At 43.7% G+C, this 16,552-nt stretch overlaps 1 long non-coding RNA gene across 1 annotated transcript; it reads right to left on the reverse strand.

Annotated features, from left to right (window-relative positions):
• Positions 1-9,231: 9,231 nt before the first annotated feature.
• Positions 9,232-16,277, reverse strand: LOC122466129. Its single transcript, XR_006291431.1, has 3 exons — positions 16,159-16,277; positions 13,451-13,526; positions 9,232-9,337 (listed from the first exon to the last, which is right to left on the reverse strand). It is a non-coding gene; the product is annotated as an uncharacterized LOC122466129 (long non-coding RNA).
• Positions 16,278-16,552: the final 275 nt, after the last annotated feature.

Below are 16,552 nucleotides of genomic sequence, written 5' to 3' on the forward strand. Positions count from 1 at the left end.
TTCTCTCTTTAAATATGATAACATATTTAAAGCCTGTTATCAGGTTCCTCCCTCAGTCTTTTCTTAAGACATGTCCACTTTTTTGAACCTTTCCTCAGACGTCAGGTTTTCTAAATCTTTTATCATTTTTGTTGCTCTCTTCTGGACTGGCTCTAATTTGTCTACATCTTTCCTAAAGTGGGGTGCCCAGAACTGGACACAGTACTCCAGCTGAGGCCTCACCAGTGTCAAGTAGAACAGGACAATTACCTCCCAGGTCTTATATATGATACTCCTTTTAATACACCACAGAATATTAGCCTTTTTCACAACTGCATCACATTGTTCACTCATATTCAATTTGTGATCCATTATAACCCCCAGATCCTTTTCCTATTTTGTAACTGTGCATTTGATTTTTCCTTCCTAAGTGTAGTACTTTATACTTATCTTTACTGACTTTCATCTTGTTGATGTCAGACCAATTCCCAAATGTAACAAGGTCATTTTCAATTCTAATCCTTTCCTCCACGTGCTTGCGACCTCTCCCAGCGTGATATCATCTACACATTTTATAAGCATACTCTCCACTGCAAGTCCTTAATGAAAATATTGCATAGAACCAGAACCAGGACTGAACCCTGTGGGACCCCATCAGATACATTATCACAGTTTGACAGCAAACTGTTGATAACCACTCTTTGAATATGGTCTTTCAACTAGCTGTGCACCCACCTTATAGTAATTCCATCTAGACCACATTGCCTTAGTTTGCTTTTGATAATGTGGGACTGTGTCAAAAGCCTTACTAAAATCAAGATATATCTTATACATTGCTTCCCCCCACCATGAGGCCAGTAACCCTGTCAAAGAAGCTAATTAGGTTAGTGTGGCATGATTTGTTCTTGACAAATCTATGCTGGCTGCCTTTTAACCCTATTATTCTCCAGGTGCTTACAAACTGATTATTTAATCATTTGTTTTAGTATCTTTTCTGGTATCAAAGTTAGGCTGACTGGTCTATAATTACCTGAGTCCTCTTTGTTCCCCCTTTTAAAGATAGATACTAGGTTTGCCTTATTCCGGTCCTCTGGGACCTCACCCATCCTCCATGAGTTCTTGAAGACAATTGCTCATGGTTCTGAGATTGCTTCAGCTAGTTCCTTAAGTACCCTTTGGAGGGAGGGATAGCTCAGTGGTTTGAGCATTGGCCTAGTAAACCCAGAGTTGTGAGTTCAATCCTGGAGGGGGCCATTTGGGATCTGGGCCAAAAATTGGGGCTTGGTCCTGCTTTGAGCAGGGGGTTGGACTAGATGACCTCTTGAGGTCCCTTCTAACCCTGGTATTCTATAATTCTCTGATGAATTTGATCAGACCCTCCTATCTTGAAGACATCTAATTTATCTGAATATTCTTTAACCTGTTCTTTCCCTATTTTTTCTTACATTCCTTCCTTCTTGTTGCTAATATTAATTGTGATGACTATTCCGTCACCAGTGAAGACTGAAGCAAAATAGGCATTAAACGTCTCGGCTTTCTTGATGTCCTCATTTATTAGCTCTCTTTTGCCACTAAGTAGAGGAGCTACACTTTCCTTTTTCTTTCTCATGTTCCTAATGTATTTTAAAAACCTCTTCTTATTTCTTTTTATGTCCCTTGCTAGGTGTAACTCATTTTGGGCCTTAGCCTTTCTGGTTTTGGCCCTGCATGCTTGTGCTTTTGTTTGTACTCCTCAGCAATTTGTCCATGTGTCCACTTTTTGTAGGAGTCCTTTTTGATTTGCAAGTCATTAAAGAGCTGCTGATGGAATCATATTGGCCTCTTACTATTCTTCCTATCTCTCCTTCACATTGGGATAGTTTTCAGTTGTGCCTTTAATATTGTCTCCTTGAGAAACTGCCAGCTCTCCTGAACTCTCCTTTATCCCTTAGATTTTCTTCCCATGGGACCTAATCTACCAATTCTCTGTTTGTTAAAGTCTGGTTTTTGAAATCCATTGTCCTTATTCTGCTGCTCTCACTTTCCTTAGAATCATATCTATCACTGCATGATCACTTTCACTCAAATGGCTTTCAGATTTCCAACCAGTTCCTCCCTGTTGGTCAGAATCAAGACTACAATGGCTTTCCCCCTGGTTACTTCCTCCACTTCCTGAAGCAAAAAGTTGTCCCAATATAGTCCAAGAACTTATTGGAAATTTTGCTTTTTGTCATTTTATTTTTCCTACAGATGTCTGAATAGTTAAAGTCCCTCATTACTATGGGGTTTTGTGTTTTGGATATTTCTATTATTTGCTCTAGAAATGCCTCATCCACCTCCTCTTCCTGAATTGGTGCTTTATGGTAGACCCCTACAATGACATCTCCCCTATTTTTTCTCCTTTTATATTCACACCTCTCACCTCCTTCCTGATGTATAATGCAACACCTCCTCCCTTCTTTTACGTGCCTGCCTTTCCTGAACAAGCTTTTACCCCTCTATACCAATATTCCAGTCATGAGATTTATCCCACCAAGTCTCTGCTGATGCCAATTGGATCATTATTTAGGTTATGTGCTAATACTTCCAGTTCTTCCTGTTTATTCCCATACTCCTTGCTTTTTTGCATGGACACCTAAGATGTTGAGCAGATTCCCCCATTAATTTCCCTCTTGTTGCTCCTATGACCCTATTGTAATTTCCCATGCCACTCACAACATCTAGTCCTCTGTTAAGGTTGTCTTTTTTATACTTGCCTATGGGCTTTTGTCACTTGCCCCCTTTGAACTGAGTTTAAAGTCCTCCTCATTAAATCGGGGAGTCAGTATGCAAAGACGCTCTTCTTTTTGGTCAGGTGGACCCCACCTCTTTCCAGCAGACCTCCTGCTTAGAACAACATCCCATGATCAAGGAAGCCGAAGCCCTCTGTGCAGCCGTGCGTTAATCTCCAGGATGTGCTTGTCCCTGCCTGAGCCCTTACCCTCATCCAAGAGGATGGATGACAACACTACATGTGCTCTTAACTCCTTCCCCTTGCTCCCAGATTCCTGTAGTCACTGCTGATCTATTTCGAGTCATACGTGGCTGTACCATTAGTGCCCACATGGATGAGGAGCGTGGGGCAGTGGTGAGTACTAACGTGAGCAGGGATCCAGATATTCACTGGGTCTAACCAAATTAAATACAGTGGATTTTACATCCACCCTTGGACTTCCCAGGGTTTGCTGAAATGTAGAAAATTTGCTTCTGTAATAAAACTGTAAACTAAGTGCAACAGTTCTGCCATGAAAAGCTTGTGCAATGCTAACTAGGAATTATGTGTGGTACATCAAGTGGAGAATAGACTCATATGAGAACTGAAACATTCAATGAACTATGAGACAGTGAAAAGAGGCATCTTTCACTATGGAAAATGATAGCTGTTTTTATTTTAGTAAAAACAACATGGAGTCCGGTGGCACCTTAAAGACTAACAGATTTATTTGAGCATAAGCTTTCGTGGGTAAAAAGCTCACTTCTTCAGATGCATGGAGTGAAAATGACAGATGCAGACATAAATATACTGACACATGAAGAGAAGGGAGTTACCTCAAAAGTGGAGAACCAGTGTTGACAGGGCCAATTCGATCACGGTGGATATAGCCCGCTCCCAATAATAGATGAGGAGGTGTCAATTCCAGGAGAGGCAAGGCTGCTTTTGTAATGAGCCAGCCACTCCCAGTCCCTATTCAAGCCCAAATTAATGGTGTTAAATTTGCAAATGAATTTTAGTTCTGCTGTTCCTCTTTGAAGTCTGTTTCTGAAGTTGTTTTGTTCAAGTATAGCTACTTTCAAATCTGTTATAGAATGTCCAGGAAAACTGAAGTGTTCTCCCACTGGCTTTTGTGTGTTACCATTCCTGATGTCCGATTTGTGTCCATTTATTCTTTTACGTAGGGACTGTCTGGTTTGGCCAATGAACATGGCAGAGGGGCATTGCTGGCACAGGATGGTATATATCACATTAGTAGACGTGCAGGTGAATGAACCTCTGATGGTGTGGCTGATGTGGTTGGGTCCTCTGATGGTGTCACTAGAGTAGATATGGGGACAGAGTAAGCAATGAAGTTTGCTACAGCGATTGGTTCCTGGGTTAGTGTTTCTGTGGTGTGGTGTGGTGTGTAGTTGCTGGTGAGTATTTGCTTCAGATTGGGGGGCTGTCTGTAAGTGAGGACTGGCCTGCCTCCCAAGGTCTGGGAGAGTCAGGGATCGTTTTTCAGGATAGGTTGTAGATCGTTGATAATGTGCTGGAGAGATTTTAGCTGGGGGCTGTACACGATGGCCAGTGGTGTTCTGTTATTTTCCTTGTTGGGCCTGTCCTATAGTAGGTGATTTCTGGGTACCCGTCTCACTCTGTCAATCTGTTTCCTCACTTCCCCAGGTGGGTATTGTAGTTTTAATAATGCTTGATAAAGATCTTGTAGGTGTTTGTCTCTGTGTGAGGGATTGGAGCAAATTCGGTTGTATCTTAGGTCTAGGCTGTAGACAATGGATCGTGTGATGTGTCCTGGATGGAAGCTGGATGCATGTAGGTAAGTATAGCGATCAGTAGGTTTCCGGTATAGGCAGTGGTGAGCTGGAGCTGGTTTGCACCGGTTCACTGGAACCGGTTGTTAAATTTAGAAGTCTTTTTAGAACCGGTTGTCCCTCATGGGACAACCGGCTCTAAAAGGGCTTCTAAATTTAACAACTGGCCAAAAGTGGTGCCTTAGGCGCCGACTCTGTGGGTGCTCCGGGGCTGGAGCCCACGGGGAAAATTTGGTCGGTGCAGAGCACCCATCGGCAGCTCCCCATCCCCGTCCCCAGCTCACCTCCGCTCCGCCTCTGCCCCTGAGTTACACTCCGCCCCGCTCTGCTTCTCCACCCCCAACCACCCCGGCTTCCCAAGAATCAGCTGTTCGTGCGGGAAGCCTGGGAGGGCTGAGAAGCAAGCGGCGGCTTCGCGCTCAGGCCCAGGGAAGCGGAGCGGAGGTGAGCTGGGGCGGGGGAGTGTGAGGAGGGCCGGCCGTGCTGCAGCAGGTTGTGCTGCTACAATACCACTCCCCGCCCCAGCTTACCTCCACCTCCCTGGGCCTGAGCATGAAGCCGCCGCCTGCTTCTCAGCCCTCCCAGGCTTCCCACAAGAACAGCTGATTCTTGGGAAGCCGGGGTGGTGGGGGGCGGAGAAGCAGAGCAGGGCGGCGCGTACAGGGGCGGAGGCGGAGTGGAGGTGAGCTGGGGCTGGGCGCAGGGCAGGGAGCTGCCGGTGGGTGCTCTGCACCCACTAAATTTTCCCCGTGGGTGCTCCAACCTAAGTGGCCTAAGGCACCACTTTTGATGTGATCAGTGGGGGGAGCGGCCGCTCCCCCTGTTCCCCCTAGCTATGCTACCCCGCCCCTAGGAGCCAGAGGGACCTGCCGGATGCTTCCCGGGAGCCGCCCCAGGTAAGTACCGCCGGAACTCCCCACCTCGCCCCCCGGCAGGTCCCTCTGGCTCTTAAGGGCTGGGCGGAATGGACACCCACTACGGTGCCCCATGAGACCCTTCTGCCCGGTTCCCGGGGGCAGTCAGGGGACAGGGGAGGGGGGTGGATGAGGTAGGGGTCCTGGGGGTGGGGGGCGGGCCACGACCCCCTCGTGGGGTGATTAGGGAAACGGTTGTTAAGATTTTGGCAGCTCATCACTGGGTATAGGGTAGTGTTTATGTGACCATGACTTATTTGCACGGTAGTGTCCAGGAAGTGGATCTCTTGTATGGACTGGTCCAGGCTGAGCTTGATGGTGGGGTGGAAATTGTTGAAATCCAGATGGAATTCTTCAGGGGCCTCCTTCCCGTGGATGAAGATGTCATTTATTTATTTTATTTTATTTATTTTAGTAAGTCCCTTATGAAGAAGACTGTTGCCTGTTAGCCATTGATGTTGGAGCTTTTATTACTTAAAACACACACACACACACACACACTATTATATTCAAAGACTAGAATCCATTTGACCTCAAGGTTGAGAAATCAAACCATGAAAAGCCAGGAAATTCCAAACATTCACATTTCTACCACAACTAGGATGGATCAAAAATGATGAACATTTTTCCACTGAAATGTCAGCAATTTTCAACCAGCTCTAACCACAGCATTAACTGGGCCAAATTGCACAGTTTCTATTCCTATTTTCCTTAATAAACACGAGTGGCTAGAGTGTGCCTGGCCTCTACATGGGTGCACAGTGGGTGGGGTGGGCCTAAGGAGCTTTCTACCTCCTTGGTGTGGCCTACATAAGGACCAGGCACAATTCCCTGTTCCCTCCCACTCACATGGAGGGCCAAATGCCCCACTATTTTTTCACCTAACGCCACACCAAAGAGCTGGAGGAGGAGCAGGGCTCTCCTCTTTTACCCTCTAGCTCAATGGAAATTCCTCTCTCGCCCCAACCCCCACCACCTGAAAAGGAGAAAAGATTTGCATTTAGGTTTCCCATCTCTCAGGTGAGTGCCCTAACCACAGGAGCATAGAGTCATTCTCACTCTCTCTCCTGCCCAATGCATATTTAATTATTTTATTATTTAGGGAACAGCTTCAATAGGAGAGACTGACAGAGATCCAGATCAGAATATCTCATAGAAGACTCATGTTCAAATCCCTTTTCCTTATCAGGCAGAGGGAGGAATTGAATTAGGTCTCCCACTTCTTGGGTGAGTGCTCTAGTCACTGAGCTAAATGTTCTAACTGAAGACACCTCTCACATTTTGTATGGTGTTAGGAATACTTGGAAAATTTCTACCAGATTGCACCCCACAGGTCAGATTCATGGGGCAACACCTGGTTTGAGGATCCCAATGGGCCTTGGGCATGAGATAGGCATTGTCCGTTAGGACTGTGGTAGCAGTGCACATGTCCAGAGGTGGAAACTTAGGTGCCTTGGGCACACCTAATAGTGGAAATTTAGGCACCTCCAAGGATGTCTGCAGCTTAGCGGAAGTTTGAGGTTCTCAGTAGCTCTTAAATTTGGGATTTAGGCACGTAAAGTGGGAGTTAGTCCTTTTGTAGTCTTGGGCCCAAGATCCTAATCCATTCCTAGTGAAGACCAAGGGAGTTGTGTCATTGATTTCAATGGTAGCAGGATCAGGCACCTAAGACATATGTTACTTAGGGACTTATTTAACCTCACTGATGTCAATGGGGGTCTTTCCATTGACTTCAAGGGGGGTTGGATTATACCCATAGACTGGTTGTAGGGCATTAGTGGAAATTCCAGTAGACTCCATTGGCTTTCCATCTGGTGTCTATTGCTTTCTAACTGATAGCTTCTACTGCAGGATCAGTAGAATCAGTGGACTAACAGTCCCATTGTATTGTTCCAAAATCTAGCTGCCAGCTGTAACTGGCAGGGACTTATTAAAAAATTTAAATGGGAATTTCCATAACAGCATTACTGGATCTTTGGATCTAAAGGTGTGTGCTGTAGGAACGGCAAATTCCAAGAATACTAACTCATTTCTTGGGACTAATCTAGGAACCAACTTGCTTAGTGTACCACTTATGCCAGATTCTAGATCACACAAACTGAATTACACAAACACTGTAGCCATAAAATATGCTGGTGATGGGTGAATACCAGTAGGTCTGGAGGCTTCATTTAGAACAGGGGTCTCAAACTCAAATGACCACGAGGGCCACATGAGGACTAGTACATTGGCCCAAGGGCCGCACCACTGACCCCCCCGCTGCCCCAGCCCCGCCCCCACTCCACCCCTTCCATGAGGCCCCGCCCCTGCCCCACCTCTTCCCACCCCTTCCCTGCCCCCATTCCAACCCCTTCCCCAAAATCCCCACCCCAACTCCGCCCTCTCCCTGCCCCCAGGGGGTGCAGGAGGGGTGCAGGGTGCAGCAGGGGGCTCAGGGCAGGGGGCTGGGGTGCAGGGTGCAACAGGGGGCTCAGGGCAGGGGGTCGGGGTGCAGGAGGGGTGTGGGGTATGGCGGGGGTCGGGGTGCAGGAGGGATGCAGCAGGGGGGTCAGGGTGCAGAAGGAGTGTGGGGTGCGGCAGGGGGTTGGGGTGCAAGAGGGGTGTGGCAGGAGGTTCAGCTGCAGGAGGGTTTGGGGGGCAGGCTCTGGCCTGGCGCGCACCAGGGGCAGCTCCCCACCTGCGTGCCCTGCCCCTGTGCTGCTCCAGGGAGCAGCAGGAACCTGGGGGAGGGGGGCACAAGGGTCTGTGTGTTGCCCTGGCTGCTCCTTCAGGCACCGCCCCCCTGCAGCTCCCATTGGCTGGGAACGGGGAACCGCAGCCAATGGGAGCTTTGGGGGAAGTACCTGGAGGCGTGGCCAGGGCAACACACAGACCCCTGTGCCCCCTCCCCCAGGTTCCGGCTGCTCCCCGGAGCAGCGCGGGGGCAGGGCAGGCAGGTGGGGAGCCTGCCCTGCCCCCGGTGCGCGCCAGGCCAGAGCTGGAGCCGCTCTAGGTAAACGCTGGGGGGGTAGGGGAGCCACGGGGAGCTGGTGGGCAGCAGAAAATAACCCCGTGGGCCGTGTGTTTGAGACCCCTGATTTAGAACTTCATCAGGGTATCCAAAAGTTAGTGTTCCTCCGAACTTCAACCCATTTTTTTTAAACTGCCTTATAGTTGATTGTCATATTTTTAGCTATTTAGTTAGGTCTCCAGTGGCTTTTAGACATGTTCTTAGAGGAATGCAACATTTATTATTAATTATTATTAATGATTTATTAATGTTAACTGATTGATATGGTTAAGAGTCCCCCACATTTTTCTTTTAAGGCTTGTTGGTACTTACGGTAGAAATGTGACTGATATGTTCTCTACTGGGCAGGGCATGTGTGTGCAGGGGGAAGTAGGAAATAACCTCAGTTGCAGCATATAAGGATGTAGTAAGTCATTTCTGTTGCTAACTACTATGATTGGGTTATTCAACCACCACCAATCAATGACATAAATGTTAATTATACACTTCAGGGTCAGGGTTTTGTTGAAGATGATGTATAATAGCACAAATTTAGTATTAATATACCATTGCTAGTTATTTCCTTCTTTCCAACACCCCTGAAAGAACCAATGGTATGCGCCACCACAGCTCTTTGACCCTAACCACGAGTGAAAAACCAAGTTATATTTCCTAGACAAATTTTATCATGTCAAATGTTAATGCGTTTCTCTGTTCCTGTGAAACACCTAAGGAATAACCAGTGGCACTTTCCAGATGATAAAGAGATCACAGAGATAAACCACAGGCTTGGTAAATTACTCACTTGATCATATATTTGCAGTGTAACCCTTTACATATGAGGAAAACCATCAGTGAATGAGAAACCACAGTGTGCTGTGTCAGTGGAAAAGGCAGTTTGTTTTTCTCCCTGCATGAGAGGAAAGATTGTTTTACGTAAAATTCTCTATAATCAATTATAATAGATGTGAATTCCAAACCAGCGGATGATCAAAACGATGACTGGAGAAGAGCAGCCTACGTGAATTTTAAATTAAGAAATACCTTCGTGCACATACAAAGTTTATCCCCTGCATGTACAAAGCCACCTTTGTTCTACCTCCTACCTCAAGTGGAACTCTAACATGGTGGATGATCGGGGCCATAATACGGTTTCTCAATTGCATGCTATTTTTTCTACATTACTGATCTATCTGTAGTACCATTTGCAATATATTTTCTACTCCTGAATATTTAAACTACTGACTGACCACAATACTTTAATAATATATTGGAAGGACAGAATAGGTCGTACTGGTGGGGGAGTGGCATTATATGTGAAAGAAAGCATAGAATCAAATGAAGTAAAAATCATAAATGAATCAAACTGTACCATAGAATCCCTATGGATAGAAATTCCATGCTCTAATAATAAGAATATAGTGGTAGGGATATATTACCGACCACCTGACCAGAATGATAATAGTGACTGTGAAATGCTCAGGGAGATTAGAGAGGCTATTAAAATAAAAAACTCAATAATAATAATGGGGGATTTCAGTTATCCCCATATTGACTGGGTACATGTCATCTCAGGATGGGATGCAGAGATAAAGTTTCTTGACACCTTAAATGACTGCTTCTAGGAGCAGCTGGTCCTGGAACCCACCAGAGGAGAGGCAATTCTTGATTTAGTCCTAAGTGGAGCACAAGATCTGGTCCAAGAGTTGAATATAGCTGGACTGCTTGGTAATAGTGACCATAATATAATTAAATTTAATATCCTTATGGCAGGAAAAACACCATAGCGGCCCAACACTGTAGCATTTAATTTCAGAAAGGGGAACTACACAAAAATGAGGTGGTTAGTTAAACAAAAATTAAAGGGTACAGCGCCAAAAGTGAAATCTCTGCAAGCTGCGTGGAAACTTTTTAAAGACACCACAATAGAGGCTCAACTTAAATGTATATCCCAAATTAAAAAACATAGTAAGAGAACCAAAACAGTGCCACCACGGCTAAACAACAAAGTAAAAGAAGCAGTGGGAGGCAAAAAGGCATCCTTTAAAAAGTGGAAGTTAAATCCTAGTGAGGAAAATAGAAAGGAGCACAAACACTGGCAAATGAAGTGTAAAAATACAATTAGGAAGGTCAAAAAAGAATTTGAGGAACAGTTAGCCAAAGACTCAAAAAGTAATAGCAATTTTTTTTTGAAGTACACCAGAAGCAGGAAGCCTGCTAAACAACCAGTGGGGCCACTGGACAATCGAGGTGCTAAAGGAGCACTCAAGGATGATAAGGCCATTGCAGAGAAACTAAATGAATTCTTTGCATCGATCTTCACGGCTGAGGATGTAAGGGTCGGGGCGGCTCTACCCCAAGTAGTTGCCACCGAATTGCCGCCACCGCAACAGCGGCAAGGCTGCTGCTGAATTGCTGTCGCGGGACACGGACTGCCGCCCCATTCTGAATGCCACCCCAAGCACCTGCTTGGAAAGCTGGTGCCTGGAGCCGGCCCTGGTAAGAGAGATTCCCAAACCTGAGCCATTCTTTTTAGGTGACAAATCTGAGGAACTGTCCCAGATTGAGGTATCATTAGAGGAGGTTTTGGAACAAATTGATAAATTAAACAGCAATAAGTCACCAGGACCAGATGGTATTCACCCAAGAGTTCTGAAGGAACTCAACTGTGAAATTGCAGAACTACTAACTGTAGTCTATAACCTATCATTTAAATCCACTTCTGTACCAGATGACTGGAGGATATCTAATGTGATGCCAATTTTTAAAAAGGGCTCCAGAAGTGATCCCAGTAATTACAGGCCTGTAAGCCTGACTTCAATACTGGGAAAACTGGTTGAAACTAATATAAAGAACAATATTGTCAGATATATAGATGAACATAATTTGTTGAGGAAGAGTCAACATGGTTTTAGTAAAGGGAAATCATGCCTCACCAATCTACTAGAATTCTTTGAGGGGGTCAACAAGCATGTGGACCATGGGGGAACCAGTGAATATAGTGTACTTAGATTTTCAGAAAGCCTTTGACAAGATCCTTCACTAAAAGCTCTCACGCAAAGTAAGAGGGATAAGAATGCCACAGGATAAGAGCGAAGGTGCTCTCATGGATTGGTAATTGGTTAAAAGATAGGAAACAAAGGGTAGGTATAAATGGTCAGTTTTCAGAATGGAGAGAAGTAAATAGTGGTGTCCCCCAGGAGTCTATTCTGGGCCCAGTCCTATTCAATATATTCATAAATGATCTGGAAAAAAGGGTAAATAGTGAGGTGGCAAAATTTGCAGATGATACAAAATTACTAAAGATAGTTAAGACCCAGGCAGACTGCAAAGAGCTACAAAAGGATCTTTCAAAACTGGGTGACTGGGCAACAAAATGGCAGATGAAATTAATGTTGATATATGCAAAGTAATGCACATTGGAAAGCATAATCCCAAGTATACATATAAAATGATGGGGTCTAAATTAGCTGTTACCACCACTCAAGAAAAGTGATCTTGGAGTCACTGTGGATAGTTCTCTGAAAACATCCACTCAATGTGCAGCGGCAGTCAAAAAAGTGAACAGAATGTTGGGAATAATTAAGAAAGGGATAGATAATAGGACAGAAAATATCATGTTGCCTCTATATAAATCCATGGTATGCCCACATCTTGAATACTGTGTGCAGATGTGGTCGCCCCATCTCAAAAAAAATATATTGGAATTGGAAAAAGTTCAGAAAAGGGCAACAAAAATGATTAGGGGTATGGAACAGCTTCCTTGTGAGGAGAGATTAATAAGACTGGGACTTTTCAGCTTGGAAAAGAGATGGCTAAGGGGAGATATGATTGAGGTCTATAAAATCATGACTGGTGTGGAGAAAGTAGATAAGGAAGTGTTGTTTATTACTTCTCATAACACAAGAACTAGGGGTCACCAAATGAAATTAATAGACAGCAGGTTTAAAACAAATAAAAGGAAGTATTTCTTCACACAACACACAGTCAAACTGTGGAACTCCTTGCCAGAGGATGTTGTAAAGGCCAAGAGCATAACAGGGTTCAAAAAACAACTAGATAAATTCATGGAGGATAGGTCCATCAATGGCTATTAGCCAGAATGGGCAGGAATGGTGTCCTTAGCCTCTGTTTGCCAGAAGCTGGGAATGAGTGACAGGGGATGGATCACTTGATGATTACCTGTTCATTCCCTCTGGGGCACCTGGCATTGGCCACTGTTGGAAGACAGGATAGTGGGCTAGATGGACCTTTGATCTGACCCATTAGGGCCATTCTTATGTTTTTATGTTAATAATGAGGAATTGTCAACAAGTGGGGGCCTGCAGGGGCTGGTTCCCAGTCATACACTATTCATTATCATCATCAGTGATCTGGAAGAAAATATAAAATTATTGCTGATAAAGTTTGCAGCTGATTGGTGGGGTGGTAAATAATGAGGAGGAAGGTTGCTAACACAGAGTGATCTGAATTGCTTGGTAAACTGGGCGTAATCAAACAATATGTGTTTTAATACAGCCAAATGCAAGATCAAATATCAAGGAGTAAAAAGTAACATCATGGCCTCATTGAAGTGAATGGGAATTTTGCCATTGAATTCAATGGGGCTAGGATTTCACCCAAAAATGTAGGCCACACTTATGGATGGGGGACTGCATTGTGGAAAGAGTGACTCTGAGAAGGTCTTAGGGAATCACCGTTGAAAGCCAGTATGATACTGTGGTAAAAGAACCATGAATCCTGATTAACATGATTCCTACATGCATAAATGGGAATACTGAGCAGGAGGAAGTAGCTGATATGACCTCAGTATATGGCACTGATGAATTCACCACTAGTAGACTGTGACCAGTCCTGGTGTTTACATTTTTAAAACTGGAGAGGATGTGGAGATGAGCTATAAGAGTAATTGAGGGGGTCTGGAAAACATGCCTTGCAATGAGATACTAAAGGAACTCAATCTATTTAGCCCTATCAAAGAGAGGGTGACGAAGAGGCAATTTAATCATGGTTTTATAATTACCTGCACAGGGAGAAGATGCTATAGGGTTCTTCACTCAAGCAGAAGAAAGTACAAGATCCAGTGCTGCAAAGGTCAACTGGAAATAAAATGTAAATTTTTAAGTGAGGGTAATTAACCATTAGAAAAGCTGAACAGGCAAAGTGGTAAATTCACTAACACTTGGAGCCTGTAATTTAAGACCAAATCTCTTTCTATATCTTTTAGGTTGACAACAAGTTATTGGGCTCAGTGCTGGAATTACTGGGTGAAATTCTATGGCCTGTGTTATGCAGGACATCAAAGTAGATAATCATAATGATCCCTTCTGGCCTCCAAAACTATGAATCCACTTTCATTGTGATAAAGCTCCAGTATGTCTTTACAGACGTATAGAAGTTCACTTCTTTCTATAGAATGTATTTTAATAATTAGGACCTCAGAACGGTGCTCAATTTAGATAGCTAGATTGAGCAAGAAACATACCCCATCCAAGTCCACAGACTAGCTGCGGAGTCACTTTCTACCCATAGACGAGGTAGTCCTGGGCATGCCTAGCCCAGAGCAACCATGCAGGACATAGCAGGAGGTCCAGCAAACCCATGCCGTGCTGGATCCTGTGAATCCACCCCTTTCCCAGCTGACCCATGTCCTGTTCCCATCGTATCCTTGTATACGCAATACATGCCACTACCTTCGTTAGGTGTAATGCAGGGGATGAGGCTGTCTGTGCAGCTCAGCCTTCCTTAGGCGTAATTCAAGGCATTATGCTACAATTATTGTTATTTATAGAGCATTTTATTTATGTGAAGCACTGCAATATACGTGATCACCTTGGCTAAGGTTGCTGAACAGTTCCATTCTAAGACTCTGCTTTCTGTTGCTCAGAACTTTTCAAATGGTGAAATGTTGGAGGCTTGAATCTGCCAAAAAGTGAACATTTCTGAAGTATCTGGGCAAAACTGATTTGCCATTTTTCACTGTGGGGGAGTGAAAATAATCCACACTTTTCTCCAATTATAAAAATGTCTTGTGTCCTTTTCTGAGCAACTATACAGCCAAAATGGCTGGGTTTTGACAGCTGACACTTGCTGTGGAAATAGGGGGGCCTTTGGTGTCTTGATAAAAACTAATTTTGATTTGACTGAATTATGAACCTTTAACAATCTCAATGTGCGTAATTCGATTTGTACATATTTTTGTTAGTCTTTTAAACCTAAGAAGGGCTGTACTTTACATTGAGTCTGGATAACATAGCAGTGTACTGTATTGAAGGTGCACAGGGACTGAGGCAAGAACCCTGCAGACCTCTTGTATATATTTATGTAAAAAAGGGTGGAGACCAAGTAGTAGCCTGCAAATGTTTACCGTACGTGCTTTTCATAGATATCACCCAGGATTTCATGCGTTTTACCAAACCATTACATAAATACAATCGCACTCACAAAAATCTACTGAAACTTCAGCTGCCATTATTAGATGACTAACCATATCGTAATCAGCATTTTTACATTCCCAGCAAGACCAGAAAGATCCCATTGCTTAAGCAGATTTCCTGACAAATGTTTACCAGTGTTACCCTCAGCATAGTCAGTAACCTGTGATGAAGAATCTATCCCTGGGGGAAGGAAAAAAATAGAATGTGGCCTAACAGTATGGGCTCCTAGTCCAGTTATATTTAGAAAGGTCAGCACCACTGAAAACTGTGGCCCTGATCCTGCAAATACTTAACTTTGCATTTGTGAACAGCTGCACTGAAGTCCATAACTTCTCACATGCATACAGTTAAGCAGATGTGTAAGTGTTTGCAGGATTGGTGCCTACATAAGGAAAGCTATCCAATTCCAAACAAATGTTTAATTCATACAGATGTTTTTAAACATTAAAAAAAAATCTTGCCACTTGCAAGCAGTGCTGTTTATGTTTTGATTATGTTAAATTCTGGTAATTAATTACTGACTTTGTTCTTCTACACATTTGCTTTGCCCACCCGTTGTTTTCTCATCTTATGAATAGGTCAATAAACTCTTTGGGGCAGAGACTCAATGCCACTCTCAAAGCAGAAACAAATTATTTCCGCTAAATTCTTTGGCATTCTAAATGTTATTTTATGTTCATTTGCTTGTTAATTTTTTTTTTTTTTTGAGTTTTAGGGATTTTCACAGTACCCAAATCAGTATATTCTCAAGCACCCACCCAAGGCAACTCAACTTTGGTAGTTAAGATCACTGAAAAGACAAGAAGTGTAACTTAAAAATAAAATAAAGAAAAGGAGTACTTGTGGCACCTTAGAGACTAACAAATTTATTTGAGCATAAGCTTTCGTGTTTTCCACTGAATGTATCCGATGAAGTGAGCTGTAGCTCACGAAAGCTTATGCTCAAATAAATTTGTTAGTCTCTAAGGTGCCACAAGTACTCCTTTTCTTTATGCGAATACAGACTAACACGGCTGCTACTCTGAAACCTTAAAAATAAAATGTATTCACAGACTGCCCACAGTAGCTTTTCAATAGGCAGTCTTATTTCCTGTCATATCAAGAGGAAACACATCATGGCTGCACTTTAGATTATTGCACAGCATCTAAAAACTAAAGTTGTTGCACATTTCTGGTTTGCATTTAAAATTCAAACCTGAACTGGAAATTCTTGGCAGCCAAATTGTCATTAACAAGCCCAGTTTAAGGTAAACTGGCATCTGTGGCTGGATTGATATACAACAGATTTTCTCACCCACTCATAATGATCCGGAGGCAGGACAGAGGAGGTAAGTCTGAATTTGCATACCAGCTTTGCCACGGGTACTCCTATTCTGTGATTAAAGAAAAATGGTTTGCTTAGTCACCACAGTGATGAATGGCAATAAAAGAGCAGCGAGGGTGAGGGGAAACCCCACCGAACACAATTTAATGGATCATTTTAAAAGAAGGGATTGCATCACTCTGCAAGTACCTACTAGGAAACTCCCTTATACATTTCTAAATGCTTATGACAAGAAAAGTCCATTCATTGTTTTCAGGTATTTCACAAATATTTCCTAAGCTGTTCTTAATATTTATAATTAAATTACAAACAAACATACACACACATTCACATGTGGACATTCACATTATTAAGTTATTATTCA

Source organism: Chelonia mydas, chromosome 1, assembly GCF_015237465.2.
Source record: "Chelonia mydas isolate rCheMyd1 chromosome 1, rCheMyd1.pri.v2, whole genome shotgun sequence".
Taxonomy (NCBI): domain Eukaryota; kingdom Metazoa; phylum Chordata; order Testudines; family Cheloniidae; genus Chelonia; species Chelonia mydas.